At 40.1% G+C, this 17,444-nt stretch overlaps 1 protein-coding gene across 1 annotated transcript in view; it reads left to right on the top strand.

Moving 5' to 3' along the window:
- Positions 1 to 4,043: 4,043 nt before the first annotated feature.
- The window catches only part of LOC136883554 (uncharacterized), a 211,681-nt gene continuing 198,280 nt past the window's right edge, over positions 4,044 to 17,444 (top strand). Inside the window, exon 1 of the mRNA XM_067155931.2 lies at positions 4,044 to 4,486. The gene's annotated coding sequence lies outside the window, so the exon portion shown is untranslated. The remainder of the gene's footprint in view (positions 4,487 to 17,444) is intronic.

Below are 17,444 nucleotides of genomic sequence, written 5' to 3'. Positions count from 1 at the left end.
CAACAGCTGCCATCAGAGGAATATACGATCTGAAGAACATAACCAAACTCTCACTACGAACAGCAATGACACTCTTCTTCGCCAAAATAACTCCCACTATCTCATCCGGCCTAGAGCTACTGTGGGAAAGGCTAACCACAACAGACCTAAGCACGATTCCTTAAGAGAGCACTGGGCGTGGCAAGATCGTCACCGTCCAGACTAATTAGCAAGGGAACTTTTCTATATAGAAGACCTCCGATTCAAACTACACCTGCCATCCACCCTGCAAATGGAGAAGGTACTTGAGCAGAAGCATCTGAAGCAACAGGACATAGCACTGGATTTTTACGCAACGGAAGCAATGACCGATAGACGATGGACACGGGAAAATCAGGAACTAAGAAACTTAATCACTAGACTCGCCGCACACGGCTTCCATCACAAAATTTGTAAAAACATAAAATATCATGAACCGAACAAAGAATGTACATGTTCTCTGTGTGAGATTCCATGCGACAAATACCACATAACACTGTGTAGTAAAAGGAAAAAGAGCATAGTTGACTATAGCAAAGACTAAACCGCCTTGAGCATCTAATTTCATTTCTTTTTCTGATTGTAGATTCGTTATAAAAGACTGACATAGCAGAAAGGTAATCATTAGAAGTTGCGTTTATAGATTTTTGAGAAAAATAGGAAGGTCCACTTTTTTTAGATTAATTTCGGTGTTTTGGTATTTTCTTCTGAATTTGTAATCTTGTTTCCTAAATTTTGCTGTGACATGTGAAAACATGTTTCAACTAATTAAATTCAATAAACACCAACAAATTTAATACTAAATTTCTGGAGTCTGACGTGCACCATTATACCAGTTAAGAGTTAAAACACAGTTTTTGTGTAAAATAGTGTTTGAATATTTGTGCTTTAATTATCTTTAAAACATGGACGTCATTTAAATAAACTTGTTTGTATGTTTACAAGCAGAGTAAGGTATGAGTCAAATATTTGATCTGAGATTATGTGGAAAGTTTGTTTGTACGTAACTTAACGGGAAATGACTTTAAAAAAACTATTAAATCATGCTGTTGCGTTTACGCCCCACGAACTATTTTTGACGGTTTTTGGTAGACGCCGAGGTGCCGGAATTATGTAACGCAGAATTCTTTTACGTGCCAGTATATTACCAACACAAGGCTTCAAATACCACCGGACTGAAGCAGGATCGAATCTGGGGTCTGAAGGCCAGCGCCTCTCATTCCTGCTTAACAGAAACTCGGTTTTAGCCCCCTTGTTATTGTTAACCTACCGTCTCCACATATAATTCAAATTTCTCTGTTTGTATAACAGCAATAGAGGTACATAAGGCTTATCTCTGATTTTTCATTTGGAGGAAAAATTAGGGAATATTAGGGGCCAGTGACCTAAATGTTAGGCCCCTTAAACAACAAGCATTAGGGAATATTAATTCTGTGTGAATACATAACATATGCACTAGGAGTACAACCCCCATCAGTATGGGGGTGAGAGGGGTATTCAATAATTCAGATTTTTATTGCTGACATGGAAGTAATTGTCCAGTCGTCGAGGATGGTGACTGTTATCGTCAAGCAATATATACTAGCTATATTACCCTGAAAACTCTGGATTCATCAATAATATACAGTACGTCGTTTTCGATTCGTCCCCTTCGCTAGGGGTGTCTTACCCCACATAATTTTTTTCCACATAGTATAATAAGCCGTGTACAGCAAGTATAGTTGACATTTATGCAGGAATATAACACATACATTCATAAACTCGGACATTTTGGACATTCTTTTTCACCCTTTCTCAACCTCCATTCCGGCTGGGGCTGAACTATGACTTAAACGCAGTTATGGCAGTCCTGCCCCCTGATAGTAAGCCGTATGTGTACAATGTTAGTTGAGGGCTATGCTGGAACATGGACACATTCATCTGTAATCTCGGTTATTTTGTATACGTTCTTTTTCACCATTCTCACTCCGTGTCGATGCGGTTGACCTTGGACTTAAACGATATTCAGAGTGCCAATGTTCATCTCATCGATCCCGGAACCTATGGACTCAGTACTATTTTCGATTATTTTTTTCTGCCACTCTAACTCCACAGTGTTTTATCCAGACAGTCATATGTGTAGCAGAATCTCTCCTTGGGCTAGCCTACCTTGACGTACATGCCTGCTTCGAACACCATGCCTGTATTCTATTGTAAAATTCTTGAGCTGACGTTGCCATGATTACGGCTGGTGATTCTTCATCCGATTCATAGAGTGGGATAGTGTGATGCCAATATCTCTATAACGGTTGGTTGTAGGCCCTTAACTCGGTAAGGCCCTATGGGCCCCGAAAGCCATGTTTTTTGTTATTTGATCCGTGAGGCTTAAAATGAGCTTTGTCTCGTTCTTGGTATGATAAATTCTATGTTTAGCCTATATTAGCCTATGTTAATGATCCAAAGGGCCTAAATTTAGGGAATGGAGAGGGTTGTTAACATTTCTTGTAGATGGGGTTACCTGGGGTCCTAAAGGGTAAATATACAAAATTTGGTTCAGATTGGTGGAACGGTATGGATTTGCATAAGGAACAGACAGATAGTCAATGGGTATATCTGCTTTCATGTCAACAGACAAGGCCGTATCCAGGGGGAATCAAAAGGGTTCAGCGTCCCCTCCCCCTCTCAAATGAACTTTAAAAACCCGAATATGTTGTTTATATTTTTAAACATTCAACGCATTAACTATTATGAAATCAACAACTTGCAAAATAAAACAATTGAATTTAATGTGTACAACTGGGCGGTCTTTAAATGTTTTTCTATGAACATAGTTAACAAATTTATTGGGGAATAATTGAAAATCTTGGTAAGATGTGTCCCTTTCATTTTAAAAATAGATTTTTCACTCCAGACGAATGGTTTGTTTGGACATATTTTCAGTTTTCTGTATATAAACGATGCTAATAAAAAGGCTATTGTCTTACGAGTGTTAAAATACGTAGGCCGGTATATTTGAATGGTTTTATGTTTATATGAACAAACTATTGAATGCACACAAATGTTATCAAGCCACTAGCAGTTTTTCGAAAATGTCAGATATGTTAATATGTTTTACACTAATTATAGTGAAGAAAAGGTTTCCTCCATTTTTAAACAAATTGCAATATGATTTATGCTTGCGTGTGCTGTCTACTATGTCACGGTTATCTCAACCCGTTGATTTTTCGGTACTGCTCAAATCTGTTTCATAACTGAAACTGTGCATCGTCCGCCTTCGTAGCGTACCTGTTAGCTGCCGTCATCAGAGGCCCCGGGTTTGTTTCCCGGTACTGCCAGAGATTTATGAATGGCGAGGTTAAAATGGCACAAGCAGCTCCCCTCCATGGGGGGTGTGTCTGAAAAAGCTGCACCAGATCGGGACGAGCACACGAGTTTTGTCCGGCTCCATGGCTAAATGTTTAACATGCTAGCCTTAGATTGAAGGAGTTTCGGGTTCTATTCCCGGCAGGGTTGGGGATTGGATTCGGGGCCTGGGTGTGTTTGTACCGTCTTCAGCATTAAGTAGGGCGCAATCCTCAGATGCGCAGGTCTCCTATAGGGTGTCATCCCCTGCACTAGGCCTCTCCGAAGGCCACAATCAGCCTCTAGTAACACTAATCAGAGTGAATGTAGAAGAACGGAGACATCAACAAGAGAGTCTTGCAAACTTTCTAACGTGGGTCAGAGTTCACTACGTGTGGCTGGGTAGGCAAGAGGAAAGTGAGGAGACTGGGTACGGTCTTGTTAACAGTAGTATCTTGTTGGCTTCTTGTGCTAATGCTGTGGCTATGCTCAATAACTTGTCTACAGCCAGCAGAAAACAGTTATTTGTAGAATGAACTTCTTTCCGGAAAAATCTATCTGAAATTCGCTGAGAAAAGAATAAAAATGCAGACTAATATTATTACGCCAGCGGAGAACACATTTGTTGTAGCGCTGTACAGTGCAGTTGGCGGTAGAAAGTGGCCAGCGAGTGCAAACTTCCCCTTCCGCCATCATGTCCGCTTTTCCCCACCTACCCCTGGCTGGGTCCAAGGCCAACACTTGCAGCAGTTGCTCGTTAGCCAGCTTGCTGCTAGTGTTATAGGAACTGTCGGAAGGGATAGAAATGGTGTGAATATTGTATTCGGTTATTCTGGCTTGCCCAATAATTCGTACATTGTGCTCGTTCGCACAGTCAATACAAGGTCAGGCCATTGCTTTCCACGAGTTTCTATGCCAGGGTCAGCTCCACGCTGTTTAACAGTCTGCCACTTCTCACAGGCAAACGGGTACGTGCCACATTGAACATCTTTTAATTCCACAATTAGCGAGTTTATATACGAAGAATTATTGATAGGTGAAACTGAAAAGCGTCCATGTTAGTGGGGCACTTGAATCTCGTATTTTTGTAACAAACTGAAGAAGCCGAATCGGTACATACGTGTTGACAGAAAAATGGAAGAATGGGGTAAGTACGGTCATTCCTTTATTTTAATATTGTTTACACACACTCATCTCTTCAGGGGAGCGTATAACAAAAATGGGGCATATTCAAAGAAAAGTTTTGAAGTTAATGCATCTCAATTGAATTTTTGAAAGCTGCCGTGGAACAGCTCCTACATTTTCGAATTAGACAGCACAACTACCTCTGTCTCTGCAATCTTAGAACTTTGGCTATCAACTCCTACGTCATGCTTAGGGCTATTAACTACAGATAAAGTATCTTTAAACTGTAAACCATCCCTCATTTTGATACAGTTTTACAATATTACACATGTTTTAACTACCGGTTTATCATTCAGGGCCCTGTAGGTCATAGAAATGAGAGTACTACGTATGATGTTCAATAATGGATTTCTAACTATGTCGCTGTCAATGATGACATCGCCCTCTCAAGCCCAATAGGTCAGATGAATAGTGTTCAAGAGGGCACATTTGTTTAATATAGCAGTTAAAGATCTGGTAGATAAAATTATACACATCGATGATAAGAAAAATTCTACTTGTATGCCGATGATGTAGTGCTGGAATTAACAAGAATTATCAAGAAACATAACAAAACTACGGATTTCCTTCATCAGGCTAGGGAAATAAGCAGAGGAAAATAAATTTATAATTAAGTAGCAAATGTAGCCATGCTTCGCTACGGTATTCTACATTGTATACGGATTTATACGTAAATTACTGTACACGCGGTGAGAGAGACTTTATGAAATTGCACCTCCTAGCGTTATCGAAGAAACTGCATGGGGGAAATCCTCATACGTTCTTTCCCGTGTAACGTGCGAGTTGTGGAGTTGTGATAACGGAAGGCCCACTTGTCTACTGCCATTCAAGATCGAGTTGGAAAGTTTCATTATAATGGCAGGCCCCCTTGCCTACTATCAGTCACATTCCAGTTGAGTAGTTTCATCATAATGTCAGGCACATTCCCTACTGCCAGTCAAGATTGAGTTTTGTTATTATAGGAAGACCCTTTTTGTAATGCCAGTCAGCTTGCTGACAGTCGCATTGTACTGGAGTTACGATTATATTAGCAGGCAACTTTGCCTTAAGCCAGTCAGATTTTAGATGGGTAAATTTCGTTATAATGGCGGGCACTCTTGCGTACTGACAGTCGCAATTGGGAAGGAGGGTTTTGATCAAACTTGTATGCTCCCTTGCCTTCTGCCAGTCAAATGGAGAAGGGAATTTTTCATTACAACGGTAGGCCCTCCTTACTAATGCCATTTACAAGAGTTGGAGGTCTCCATTCCCACTGTCAGTCAAAATAGATGTGGGGAGTATTCATAACAATAGCAGATGCCCTCCTGCTGACAGTCACTATACATTTGTAAAGTATTAATAATAATGGCAGACAGTCGCTTTCTAGATCGGTACAAATAGACTTCAATGAATATAGATCAATATACGAAAGTATATGCACTTTTACAATATTTCATTCACGTACGGATTAACGGATGCTTAACGGTACTTCATATCAACAAACAGATTGCACTATGACACGCATCTTATAGCGATCTAAATGGTAGATCCTATGAAATTTTATCCTATATCCTCTATGTGTTAAATTGAGTTAGAAACGTTGAATAGGACGGAACTTGGGTACAGTTTCCACACACTTCATTACTTTCCGGATACACTTGTGACAACTTGAAACATAGAATTTGGTTCACATATGGCGAATATGTTCGTCCCGAATTTGATGATTCTATCCTTACTATAAATGTGTCGAACCATGAAATATACGTGTAAAAAGCACAAAACGTATGTGCAATTGAGAAATACCGCCAAATCTAACGTAAAAGGGAGAGGTACAACAGTAAGTCATAGGACCAAAGTTGTTGATCACTCCATATTGAACCAAGATTGTGCCATCCGTTTTGTGATAAGACTTACTGTTTAGCCACCAAATACCTCGAAATGAAGGTCTGCGCCGTCGTTAAAATTGCTTCCATATTTCAATATTTCTTGGATGTAAAAAATGGAAAATTGGCATTTTTCCGTCCGTTACAGGCTAATTCAATAACAAATAACATGAGCAAAATATATTCTTAATCTTATCTTAGAAACTGCCATTACAAACTAGAGTAACATGAGACAGAAGACGTAATATAAGAACACAACATGTTCTTAATATCAGGAACTACATAAGCACGGTAAACATACATTCACACACACATTCACACCACAATATTAATTCAATCTGGTGACACACATCAAGGAGATGCTGGCGGCAATGTTATGGGGGAGACAATTCCATATTCTAGCTCCTGCAACAAAGGAAGGGCTATATGCTGCTGACCTGCTGAGAGGGATAGCAAGTGTGCTTCCGGAGCGTGTGTTGTGCTGGTGGAAAAGGAAAGGAAATTCAGTTGTGAAGATAAGTAGTATGGGATATTCTCATGCAATACTCGAAATATTAATACTGCCACGTGCAGGTTTCTGTACTGTTCAAATTTTAGAAGAAAGTTGACGATAATAACAAGTACTATGTCAGAGTAGGAAAATATGGGGAAGGTAAGAGTATTTATATGCCTAATTCTCTGTTTAGTGGCAGCATATTGATATTTTAGTGGGTGGAGGTAGGCGTACACTTGTCTACAGACATTGGTAATGTTCTCTCATTTATAATGACATCTAGATTTTTTGCCGATTTTTCGTACGGGATAATTTTATCAGATTAAGTTAGTGGAGGATTTTTTTTTTCTTTTTAGCACACTGATTTGTTTCATGTGCCCAACAATAATAGCTTTAGATTTTGATGGATTAATTAAAATATAGTTGTCATGAGCGTATGTTCACATATTATTTAAGTCAGAATTCATATAAACTATTCCTTGATTTATGTCCGAAATTTAGGAGTAATAATATATTTGTAGATCGTCAGCATACAAGTGGTATTTACAGTGTCTCAGCCGTGTTGATGTATCAGTAATATAGACAACAAAGAGAAGTGGTCCAAGTACTGAATCCTGTGGCATTCCTGAATATTTTGTTACCCAATCAGATGACCTATTCTGAAGAATTACGCATTGTTTTAGTTCGGTAACACATGAGTGAAAAAATTCTACCGCTTTCGGTCCTAGGTGGAGTGATTTCAATTTAGCATCCAGTATTTTTATATTTACTGTGTCAAAGGCACTGCTAAAATCAAGAAGTGCAAGTAACGTTACTTGTCGTTCGTCTATCGCACGTCTCAACTTTCAGTAGGGCAGTGGGCTTACTGTGTCCCTTTTTGAAACCAGACTGAAGTGTCAATTTGTATTTTAGTCGGTTAATTGCACGTGTGCCATGCGTTCAAGTGGATTAGAGAGATGGAAGTATGCCAAAAGGTGGATAATGTCTTATAAGTACAGGTGAGGGAGTTTTTGGAACAAGTTTTATAATGGCATTTCTCCACATTGTTGGAAAGAGGCCACTTGTGATGCAGGTGTTCGATATGAGTAATGACAGGAAGAATGTCAATGTGTTTTGAGTATGGATATTTCATCAGGTTCTATAGTTGGTGTAGTTCACTTTTCACGTCAATCTCTGACTTCACGAAATTCAAAGAATGGCCTATTTGGTGGTAGTTGGTTCAGAAGAGAATTTGTATTTCTACATTCTGTTACAATTTTCGTTTACTTTTTAATTCAGAAAAATGGGCATCTAATCTCTCCACAGAGATGTGTATATTACATGGCTGGGGCAAAACTTCCCCAATTCAAATGGAACGAAGTTTTTTCCGAGTGTTTGACACATTTACATTTCCAGCCAGGGGGTAATAAAAAGAAAATTTCTTATTTCGGGTTATTTTAACTACATTCCGAAGTGTTCGGCTCTTTTCAAGCGCACTGGGTGAGTGCGTCTGTAGAGCTGGTGTAACGCGTCGCGGTGAGACGACATTCGTTCGATATCCTCGGTCAGCCATGTAGAGGGGGGTCGGGAGACTTTGTCCCTGCGCGTAGGTGCATGTTTGTCCAGTATAAGCGAACTAAATTTTCAACTGTCTTATATCGATATTGACGTCATCCCATGGAATATTCAAGGCATCAGCTCTTAGATGATCTAAGTTTATGTTTAATGTCCGTGAATGTGATGTATCTCGTTTAATACTTGCATACTTTGAGCGAGTAAGACAAATAGTGTCATGTGTCGATGTGCTGGGAGTAGGGATCTGACCATGCGATACTATTTTCTGTGGATTGTTGTTGATCATTAACTCAATTAGTGTAAGTGAAGATGAGGTATGATTTGTCGGTTTCAGTGGAAGTATCGTCATGTGTGGAAAATACTTAAGTTGTTTTGTATCTCCAGCCTCTTCCAGTAAACTAGTATTTAAGTCTCCAAATATCAAAATATGTTTATAAGCAGGTGATAGTCCCTGTAGAATGTCTTCAATGTCTGACAGGAGACCCACCTGTGGTGGCTGATAAACTATTCCTATTAGGACTTTAACTGTTGTCACAGTGATCCCGGCAAAAATGAACTCGGGTCTCGGGTCAGCACAGTGCGCAGATGTGCATATAATTTTACATTTAATATAATCTCTACAGAACAAGGCTACTCCTCCACCTCTTTTACCTATTCGGTCATGCCTGTAAATATTATAGCCCGTTATGTGAACCATACTACTAGGAATAGTTGCGCGTAACCAGCTCACACTAACACAAGCTACGTGTACATCGCTGTTTTCAAGAATAGCTGTTAGCTCTTCGTGATGGGCAGATAGCGATTGGGAATGCAGTTTAATGCTCGGGAGTTTGGCCTGAAATACTTCCACTAATGAGCTCTGGCAGCGGGGTGTCTCCATTCTCCGATAGGAGTGGCTAGGGGTAGGGGGTCAGTCAGGTCCACAGCTAACAGTGGCTATGAAGGTACTCATCACACAAAGTAGAATACATGTTTCTTACCTTCGAATCTCCTCCGATGTCGTACCAACTTTTCATGCACTCACTCACATTCACACTCAAAAATAAAACACGAATTGTCACTGTCCGGTTGCGGGTATGTTTAGTGTCTCTTCCCGTCCTTGTCCATTATCACTATTCGACCATCCTGTGACGAGGCCCGGCTCACGCGCCTTGTTGAGCAGCCCTTTCCGAGTGACTCCGTGACCAGGAGCTCCGTCCTTTTGAGGGCACGTTTGGCCCGCCAGACCATTATCGGCCTCTTCCCTGTAGTAGCAGTTCTACGGGCCCGCAGCCTATGGCAGCAGTCAATGCTCCCCATGGTAAGGTCATGCTTAGCTTGTGCTTCAGCATATTGAGGACACTCTGTGATCCCACGGATGAAGAGGCAGTTTCGCCTGGAGTATTGCTCCTGCACTTTCACTGTTCGCTGCAGCGAGACTAATTCCTCCTTTATGGAGAACAATTCAGCTCCTACAGTGGCCTGGAAATCAGTGAAGTCCGAGCGAAGATCCTGGAGCATGTCGTGGGAGTTGGTAACACTGTTAGCAGCCACGGTCTCTTGGCTTCTTTCATCCGATTTTCAAACAAATACCTTATTTTGCACGGCCTTAAGTCATTTTGAATTTCGTAACGGTATACTAATTAAACTGTGTTGATTATTCCCGACAACTAAATGAATCCGTAAATGAGGAAATGGCCGACTAAAAGGGGTCGTACGGGCTCTGAACTTAGGAGCGTCTGTCGGCGACCACGGGGCCCGTAGGCGAGTCGTGGTATTGATTCCACTTACGTGTGGCAGGCTGCTCAGTTTTATGTATAATATCCGACCTCCCGTGGTCTGGCCCCGACAGAATTACGTATGGAGGCCTAGGGAGATTTTCATGTTCACGCACTTCGTGGTCCTTGTCTTCTTCAGTCGATACCTACAATTTCCGAAGTGTCGGACCCCTTCCAATTTTTTCTCTCTGATTTATAACAATGATCGGAAATTGTATCCTGTATGACTTGTTATGTAGTACATTTCGGTAGGACAAATAAAATTGGCATTTACAAGTTGAATTGAGGCGCCTTCCCCTAAACTGCCATTTCATCCAGGTGAATAAAACTATGTATAGCCTAGAGTGTAGTTCCTTATTCCCCGACTTTACATACCGACTTGCATTACATTCTGTTAGCCCACTTTGTCGTGGTTCGGCGTTGTTATGGACTTACATGAATATCTCCGTTACACAGCCGGTACGGTAAAAAAAAGTACGTGGTATTTATCGATAGGACCAGTAATAACATAATTATTTGAGAATTAACTTCAGGCCTTCCCGTAAACTGCCATTCCACTCAGTGTGAATAAAGTAATTATATTCTAGATTGTAATGGCTCATTTCCCGCCTTTACATAAAGTGATCTTGAGCCGTTTATTCGTGATGTCCGTACACACACAGAGATGAACTCGCAGCAATGTACAGACAACTCTTGGAAGTTACTTTTTTATATGGCGTTCAAATGGAGTCAAAACAAACTCCATTGAATGCAGTTGTACTTTGGCGTCTGCTCGTGAGAAAGCTGCATACAACTGTGTCCAAAACGAATCGACAGCGTCATATGCGCTCAGAGCACTGCGGAGAGCCTTGGAATTAAATCCAGGCCTTTGGCACGCATTCTGTGACACCCCCTACCGGCCAACGTTCAACGGACGGTGCTCGAACCGGGTAACCACGGCCATCGGGTGGGCCGCAGAATGGAAAACAAGATTTATTCGAGAGAGAGCATTTTTCACTGAACAGTTCAGATTTGATGGGTTGTATATGTGGAAGGCAACAGAAGCCAGGAGGCACGCCGATATATTTAGGTGTTTACGTAGGTCGTCATGATGGAACGTACTTTGGGTTTATTGTATTTTACTTCTAAAAAAGACATAAACCTTCCTCCCTACCGCTGTGACATGTCGGAAACAATGAGCGTTGGTCTCGCGGGCGATGTTGCTAAATGTGCACGAGGACCATGCCAGCCTATCAGCAGGGAGGCCCTTCTTCTATCAAGCCGTGCACATTTAGCAAATCCCATCTGAAGTCTCCCGTGAAGCGATCTGACTGGCCAACTTCAGCAGGTGATACAACGATAACAACCCTCCATGGCTCGTATACCCGGTTCACCCTTTGTTGTCCTGTGCTAACAGGTCATAAACAAAATTCTATACATATGCACGATGTGCGCATTTTTCATTAATAATAAGTGTAGGAGCGTTTCAACAAGTGCTGAATTACTGTGGATATGAGATTTCTTCTACACTACCGCGAAACAGATTTGTAGGACTGGCCCCTGGGTGGGGTGCTGTACACTCCTGCATTACGAATATGTCAGGCTGGTGGCCTCAAGTGTACATCGCAGGCACAGTATGTTTATGCATAACCGCAATACCGACCTGTAAGTTTGGTTGCGTACAAAAGTTCACCAGGGGCAAGGAAAGTTATACGACTCGCACGACAGCATTGCTATGGAGGTTGCCTGAGCAACAGTTCCTAAGGAGTTAGGCATACGTGTAGTTTGTATGTGCAAAATTCGTTGAGATTTTACTAATAGTTGCCTTCCACGACTCCCAAATTGTAGAGTCTCTAGGTCTTTCCTGTTCAACTGCCTGGGACCTCTGTTTGTTAAAATCGATTCTTGGTCTGAAAAAACTTAGAATATTTTTAAAGCTCAACATGACCAATTGTATTACCTACCCGTTAGATCTTGAGTCAGAAGTTTTAAATCTGTTGGGAATGCGGGAGGACTCTGTTCACAACCGGAAGATCCTTTCTGTTGTGCATTCGAAAATATTGAAAAATCAATATTGCGTTGCTGGTCGTTAGGTGCGCGAGTTAATGATAGTGAAGTTGCTAGTGGGCCCAATCTTTGTGTGACTGGGTTTGGTTTTGAGTAATTTACTTGCCTTTATTTTGAGATGTAGAGAATGTCCACAATTGTTTGATTGTAGTACAATCGCAGCTAAATGAAGTATGTATCTTTACAATTTCTTGGCAGGGAAAACTTGGAAGTTTGAAGTTTTATTTGTAGTGTAAATTACAAATATATGGTATGTAGGCCTACTGATATGCTAACATATACAGAGCCCTTGTTTTCGGGATTTAAAATTGAAGCTCCTTCCAGGATATTTGTGTTATATCCTTTAACCATTAAGCGTGTTGAGTATAAAGCCAGTGATCCAATTGTCGGGTGTTGTATTCTCTATTTCAGAAATATCTTGACTTCTTAAAGGATCTGGGGAAACTCGTCTTAGGACTGTGAAGACTTTATTGCCGGAACTGTTTGGCGTGACAGATTTAGTATGGTCCAAGTTATAAGTGAATAAATGTTGATCAACCTTGTTAGCGACTGCATAAGGATCCTGGCAGAGTGGTGAGATGGTCATCAGACACTGGTATTATGCTAATTGGGGTGAAAAGTCGGGTCGTTAGTTTTACAAAGGGGAGAAGTCTTCTGTTTTAACTTGCTGATGATCTGATCACTGTAAGTACCTAGTGTTAATATCGTCATTGGGGTGATCACATAAACGGGATTGTATGTACCAGTTACACATCTATGGGGTTATTTAGGGGTTATAGGAGGGATGTACCCCAATTGCAGTATGGGAGCTTGATGCGAGAACTGTGAAAGATACGTAGGAAAGGAGCATGACCTGTTCCTGGTGATTTCCGATAAGAGTAGTTTTACAAACATTAGGCTGGAAGGAGGCGAGACGGTCGACTAAGTGGTATGTTTCGAGCTGTCGGTGAGAGATGGCTTGGAATGATATTAATAAACGAATAAGCTTTAGGGCAGTTTTTATGAGTATAAAAGTACATAAAGGTAAGAAGGAATTCAAGAGGACAAATTGTAGGAAATATTCATTTATAGGAAGAGGAAATAGTGACTGAAGTAATTTATCAAGCAGTAAACTAATCTGCCATCTGGTCAGCAACCCTAATTGCAGGTCAGAGGTGATTCATTCATTGATTGATTCATCATGTATCGCGTATTTCGTGAAATGTTGTTCCTGTTTGTCTAAGGGAAGACTATATTCCATATCGGGTATAATAAATATTCCTAGGTGTATGAAAACCTACAACCTGTTTTCCAGACATTGACCGGGTCGGGGATGAAATGAATGATGCAGATATAGGCTACTTGTACGATGGGGTCGCCACTCCCAAAGTGATTTGTTAATGACTGATAGATGCTATGAAATGAGAATGGAGAGTGTTGCTGGAATGAAAGATGACAGGGAAAACCGGAGTATCCGGAGAAAAACCTCTCCCGCCTCCGCTTTGTCCAGCACAAATCTCACATGGAACGACCGGGATTTGAACCACGGTATCCAGCGGTGAGAGGCCGTTTTGCCGGGCAGCTCAGCCGGTAAGCAAAAGTTCCCAAGGGTGGAACGTTCGCTTACAGGCGACGCTAAATTATAGGGGTCAGGGACAATCTAAGGACTGACGACAAATGAAAACACTAAAAAGAAATGGGTTTTAACATTTATTAAAATAAATATTAGCACTTTCCAGGTTCTAGAAATATTTTCAAAATCTTGAAATAAAATTATTTAATTCTTCCCTGCCGGAATTCTTCCGCAGTTCTCCATTAATTTGAATTCTGTAAAGAGACGAAATTAAGCCTTAATAAATCGTCCTAAGAAATTAAACAAATTATTATTTGAGAAAAACCTATCTCAAAATCTCAAAATATGAATCATTTCTCCTTTTCTTGAATTATAATTTAAATTGACAATACTCTGCGGTTCATTTAAATTGTGAGTCAAATTTCTACGTCACACGAAAAATCCAATAACTCCCTTCTATTAATTAAATATTATTTCAATTAATTATTTAAGCTTCAAATTATATAACAAAATTATTTTGAAATCAAATATCTAATTCATTTGATTCTTATTCTTACGTCAATTGACCTAGTGTTGTGCACAACTCACAATAAAGGCTTAAAATTTTCGCATTATAGCGTTACACATTTTACGTTTTGTGAGCTTAGTTCATTGACGCGATCCTTGCTTAAGTGTTTTTTTCTCGAAGCAAAGATCCTAATCTATCTTATTTCGTCATAAAATCACTTAAAGATTCATAATTGAGCCAAATATGCTCGCCACAAAACAACAAAATAATCGAAACTTGACGCGTTCAGCGTACACACAACATGACGAAATATAACCATGGAAATCACAATTATAAACAAAATCAATCATTCATCCATCTCACATTCAAGCTTTGGTCCACGGTAACATTATTAAATAAATTTATCGAATCCTATCTTCTGATTTTTATTTTTAAATTTTATTTGAAACATGAGAACTTCTCTCGATGACCATATCAGACAAGGGCTACCATTATAATCGTCTGACGTGTGATTGTGACAGGATTATCACTTTTCCAATGAAATAAATTCCACAACGATGTTCCAGGGTAATTTTGTAGTAGAAATCGTCACTAAAAATTCCATAGAACTGCCTACAGTCACAGATAAATAAACATTCGTGCATACGGTCTATGAGTCACGACTACGTTATTTTTAATCCCTCATTATCACAAATTATTGACCAACATGTGCTGCACAAGAAGAAATTATGTTCAAAAACACTCTATTCCTTAATTGACTCATGTAATGGACACACAAATAAAAACCTATCTTAAGATCCATTTACAAGTCTCAAAAATACCAATAACAGTAAATGCAAAATCTGTGGACATTCAAGCCACGACCAATATTCCAGGTCACATCTACTTCAAAATAGCACACATTAATCACTTATAAGCACAGCAATAATTACACTCATGACCTTTAAACATTTTATTAGACCGTAATAATGTCTATTATTATTATTATTATTATTATTATTATTATTATTATTATACGCGCGCGGTCGCGTCATCGCAGGCTATGGTTTAATGAAATCATAGATGACTCTATTCTATTTCGAATCTATGGTAAACCACAAAACATCAAGGAAAAATCCTAAATTCACAGAACACGTCGATATTCTGTCCCAAATAATTCAAAAATTATTCCATCATTAATTTATAAATTAATAATTATTATCGCGTGGGTCAAATATTTTTAACATTTCCCTAGACTTAACATGGGACAGTGAGAACATGTCACGAAGCACTCACTCACATAGAACAAATTATAGGTCCCAAATACACTCTCACACACATCAAATCTACCAACACCAGTGAAAGAAGAGTGAAAATCCTAACTACAAAGACTATTAGAAAATGACTTTAAATATTCAAGCAAGGACTACGTCTACATAATTATTACAACAGAGAAAAGAGAAAAGTATAATTTAAAGTCTTAGCTGTAGTAGACTTGACTTCTGGACTCGGCTGATGATCAATGAATTATTTAACCAAACTCCATCTCCGATGTTATTCTCTCCCGGGCTGAATTACGCCTCACATTTTAAAGATACATGGCTGCAGCAGGCGAGGACTTAGGATAAACACACACTTCGCCGTAACGCTGAAGTTCCATTCTTCCAAACTATTTTTGGGTTGCTGGGGATCTTGCGTCTTCTGGTGGAAGCTGAAACTAAAAGATATGTCTTAGAAAAAAATACTCCACACACACTCGATTCTTCAAGATGGCACAGTTTTTACCTACTTCATAAATTCTCTTCAGATTTATAAAACTAAGGAAATCTGAACTGCTGCGTTTCCGATATTTTTATGTCCCAAAATTTCCTCAGAAGCAGAAATTTTTTTGTCTTTCCTTAAATGAATACAGGTAATATTCCACGTCGAATACGTCGTTTCCAGTGACACATGTGCTCGAACAATTCTTCCCGTAGACAACTGAGCAGAACAGAAAGCGCCGAACAGAATGCAACTGAGCAAAGAGAGCAAAGAGCGCAAAGGGCGTGATTTCCTCAAATACATGGGTATTTATTCCTTCAAGACGTAGGTGTGTCTGTTAATTTTTATTGGCTAAGACTTTGCGATCAGGCTAACCTTGCGGTCCAATTGGTTAAATATCATGACGTCAAAATCTCAAAGTATTGATCGCTTTTAATCTGGTCGGGTTCCTGTCCACGTGCCACCTTCTGCTGTCTTCAACAAGGCACAAAAAAACCCAGACTCGTATGCACGGCACGGGAAAAACCTGTTTCCCCTGCTGGCTAACAGACTGTGCAGAGTTGAAATCACCTTCCTGTACGATAAATTTACGCATGGTTCCACACTAGAAATAAAATATTCTTCCCAAATAAACTAATAACCAATTTTCAAGGGTGCAGTATCCAGCGGTGAGAGGCCGACGCGTTGCCGTCTGAGCCACGGAGGCTTCCTCCTAGATGTATATCTAAATGAAAATTAACATTGTCATTTAGTTGGTAATTAAGTAGAAACGAAGTGGACTGCATTTTACAGGACGTGGCATATCATGTGAGAAGCGCTAATTCTTAGGCTCATCGTCCTACAATTATCGTGGGCAAGGTATTTTAAGTCCTGAACATACTGACTTTGTACATGGATTTGCCATTCCAGAGTTGACACGCGACAATGGCTAGGAAACGTTGACGGCTGTCGATGGAAATATTCCCCAGAATGCGGGAAGATTGTGACCATGAAAGCTCTTCATTTGGTACTCACCTTGGTTAGCACGAGGGAAGACCATGAAAGCTCTTCATTTGGTACTCACCTTGGTTAGCACGAGGGAAGATGAAAGCTCTTAATTTGGTACTCACCTTGGTTAGCACGAGGGAAGATTGTGACCATGAAAGCTCTTCATTTGGTACTCACCTTGGTTAGCACGAGGGAAGATGAAAGCTCTTCATTTGGTACTCACCTTGGTTAGCACGAGGGAAGATTGTGACCATGAAAGCTCTTCATTTGGTACTCACCTTGGTTAGCACGAGGGAAGATTGTGACCATGAAAGCTCTTCATTTGGTACTCACATTGGTTAGCACGAGGGAAGATTGTGACCATGAAAGCTCTTCATTTGGTACTCACCTTGGTTAGCACGAGGGAAGATTGTGACCATGA

The sequence above is a fragment of the Anabrus simplex genome, chromosome 11 (assembly GCF_040414725.1).
Source record: "Anabrus simplex isolate iqAnaSimp1 chromosome 11, ASM4041472v1, whole genome shotgun sequence".
NCBI lineage: Eukaryota > Metazoa > Arthropoda > Insecta > Orthoptera > Tettigoniidae > Anabrus > Anabrus simplex.
This window is presented reverse-complemented; position numbering and strand designations above follow the sequence as displayed.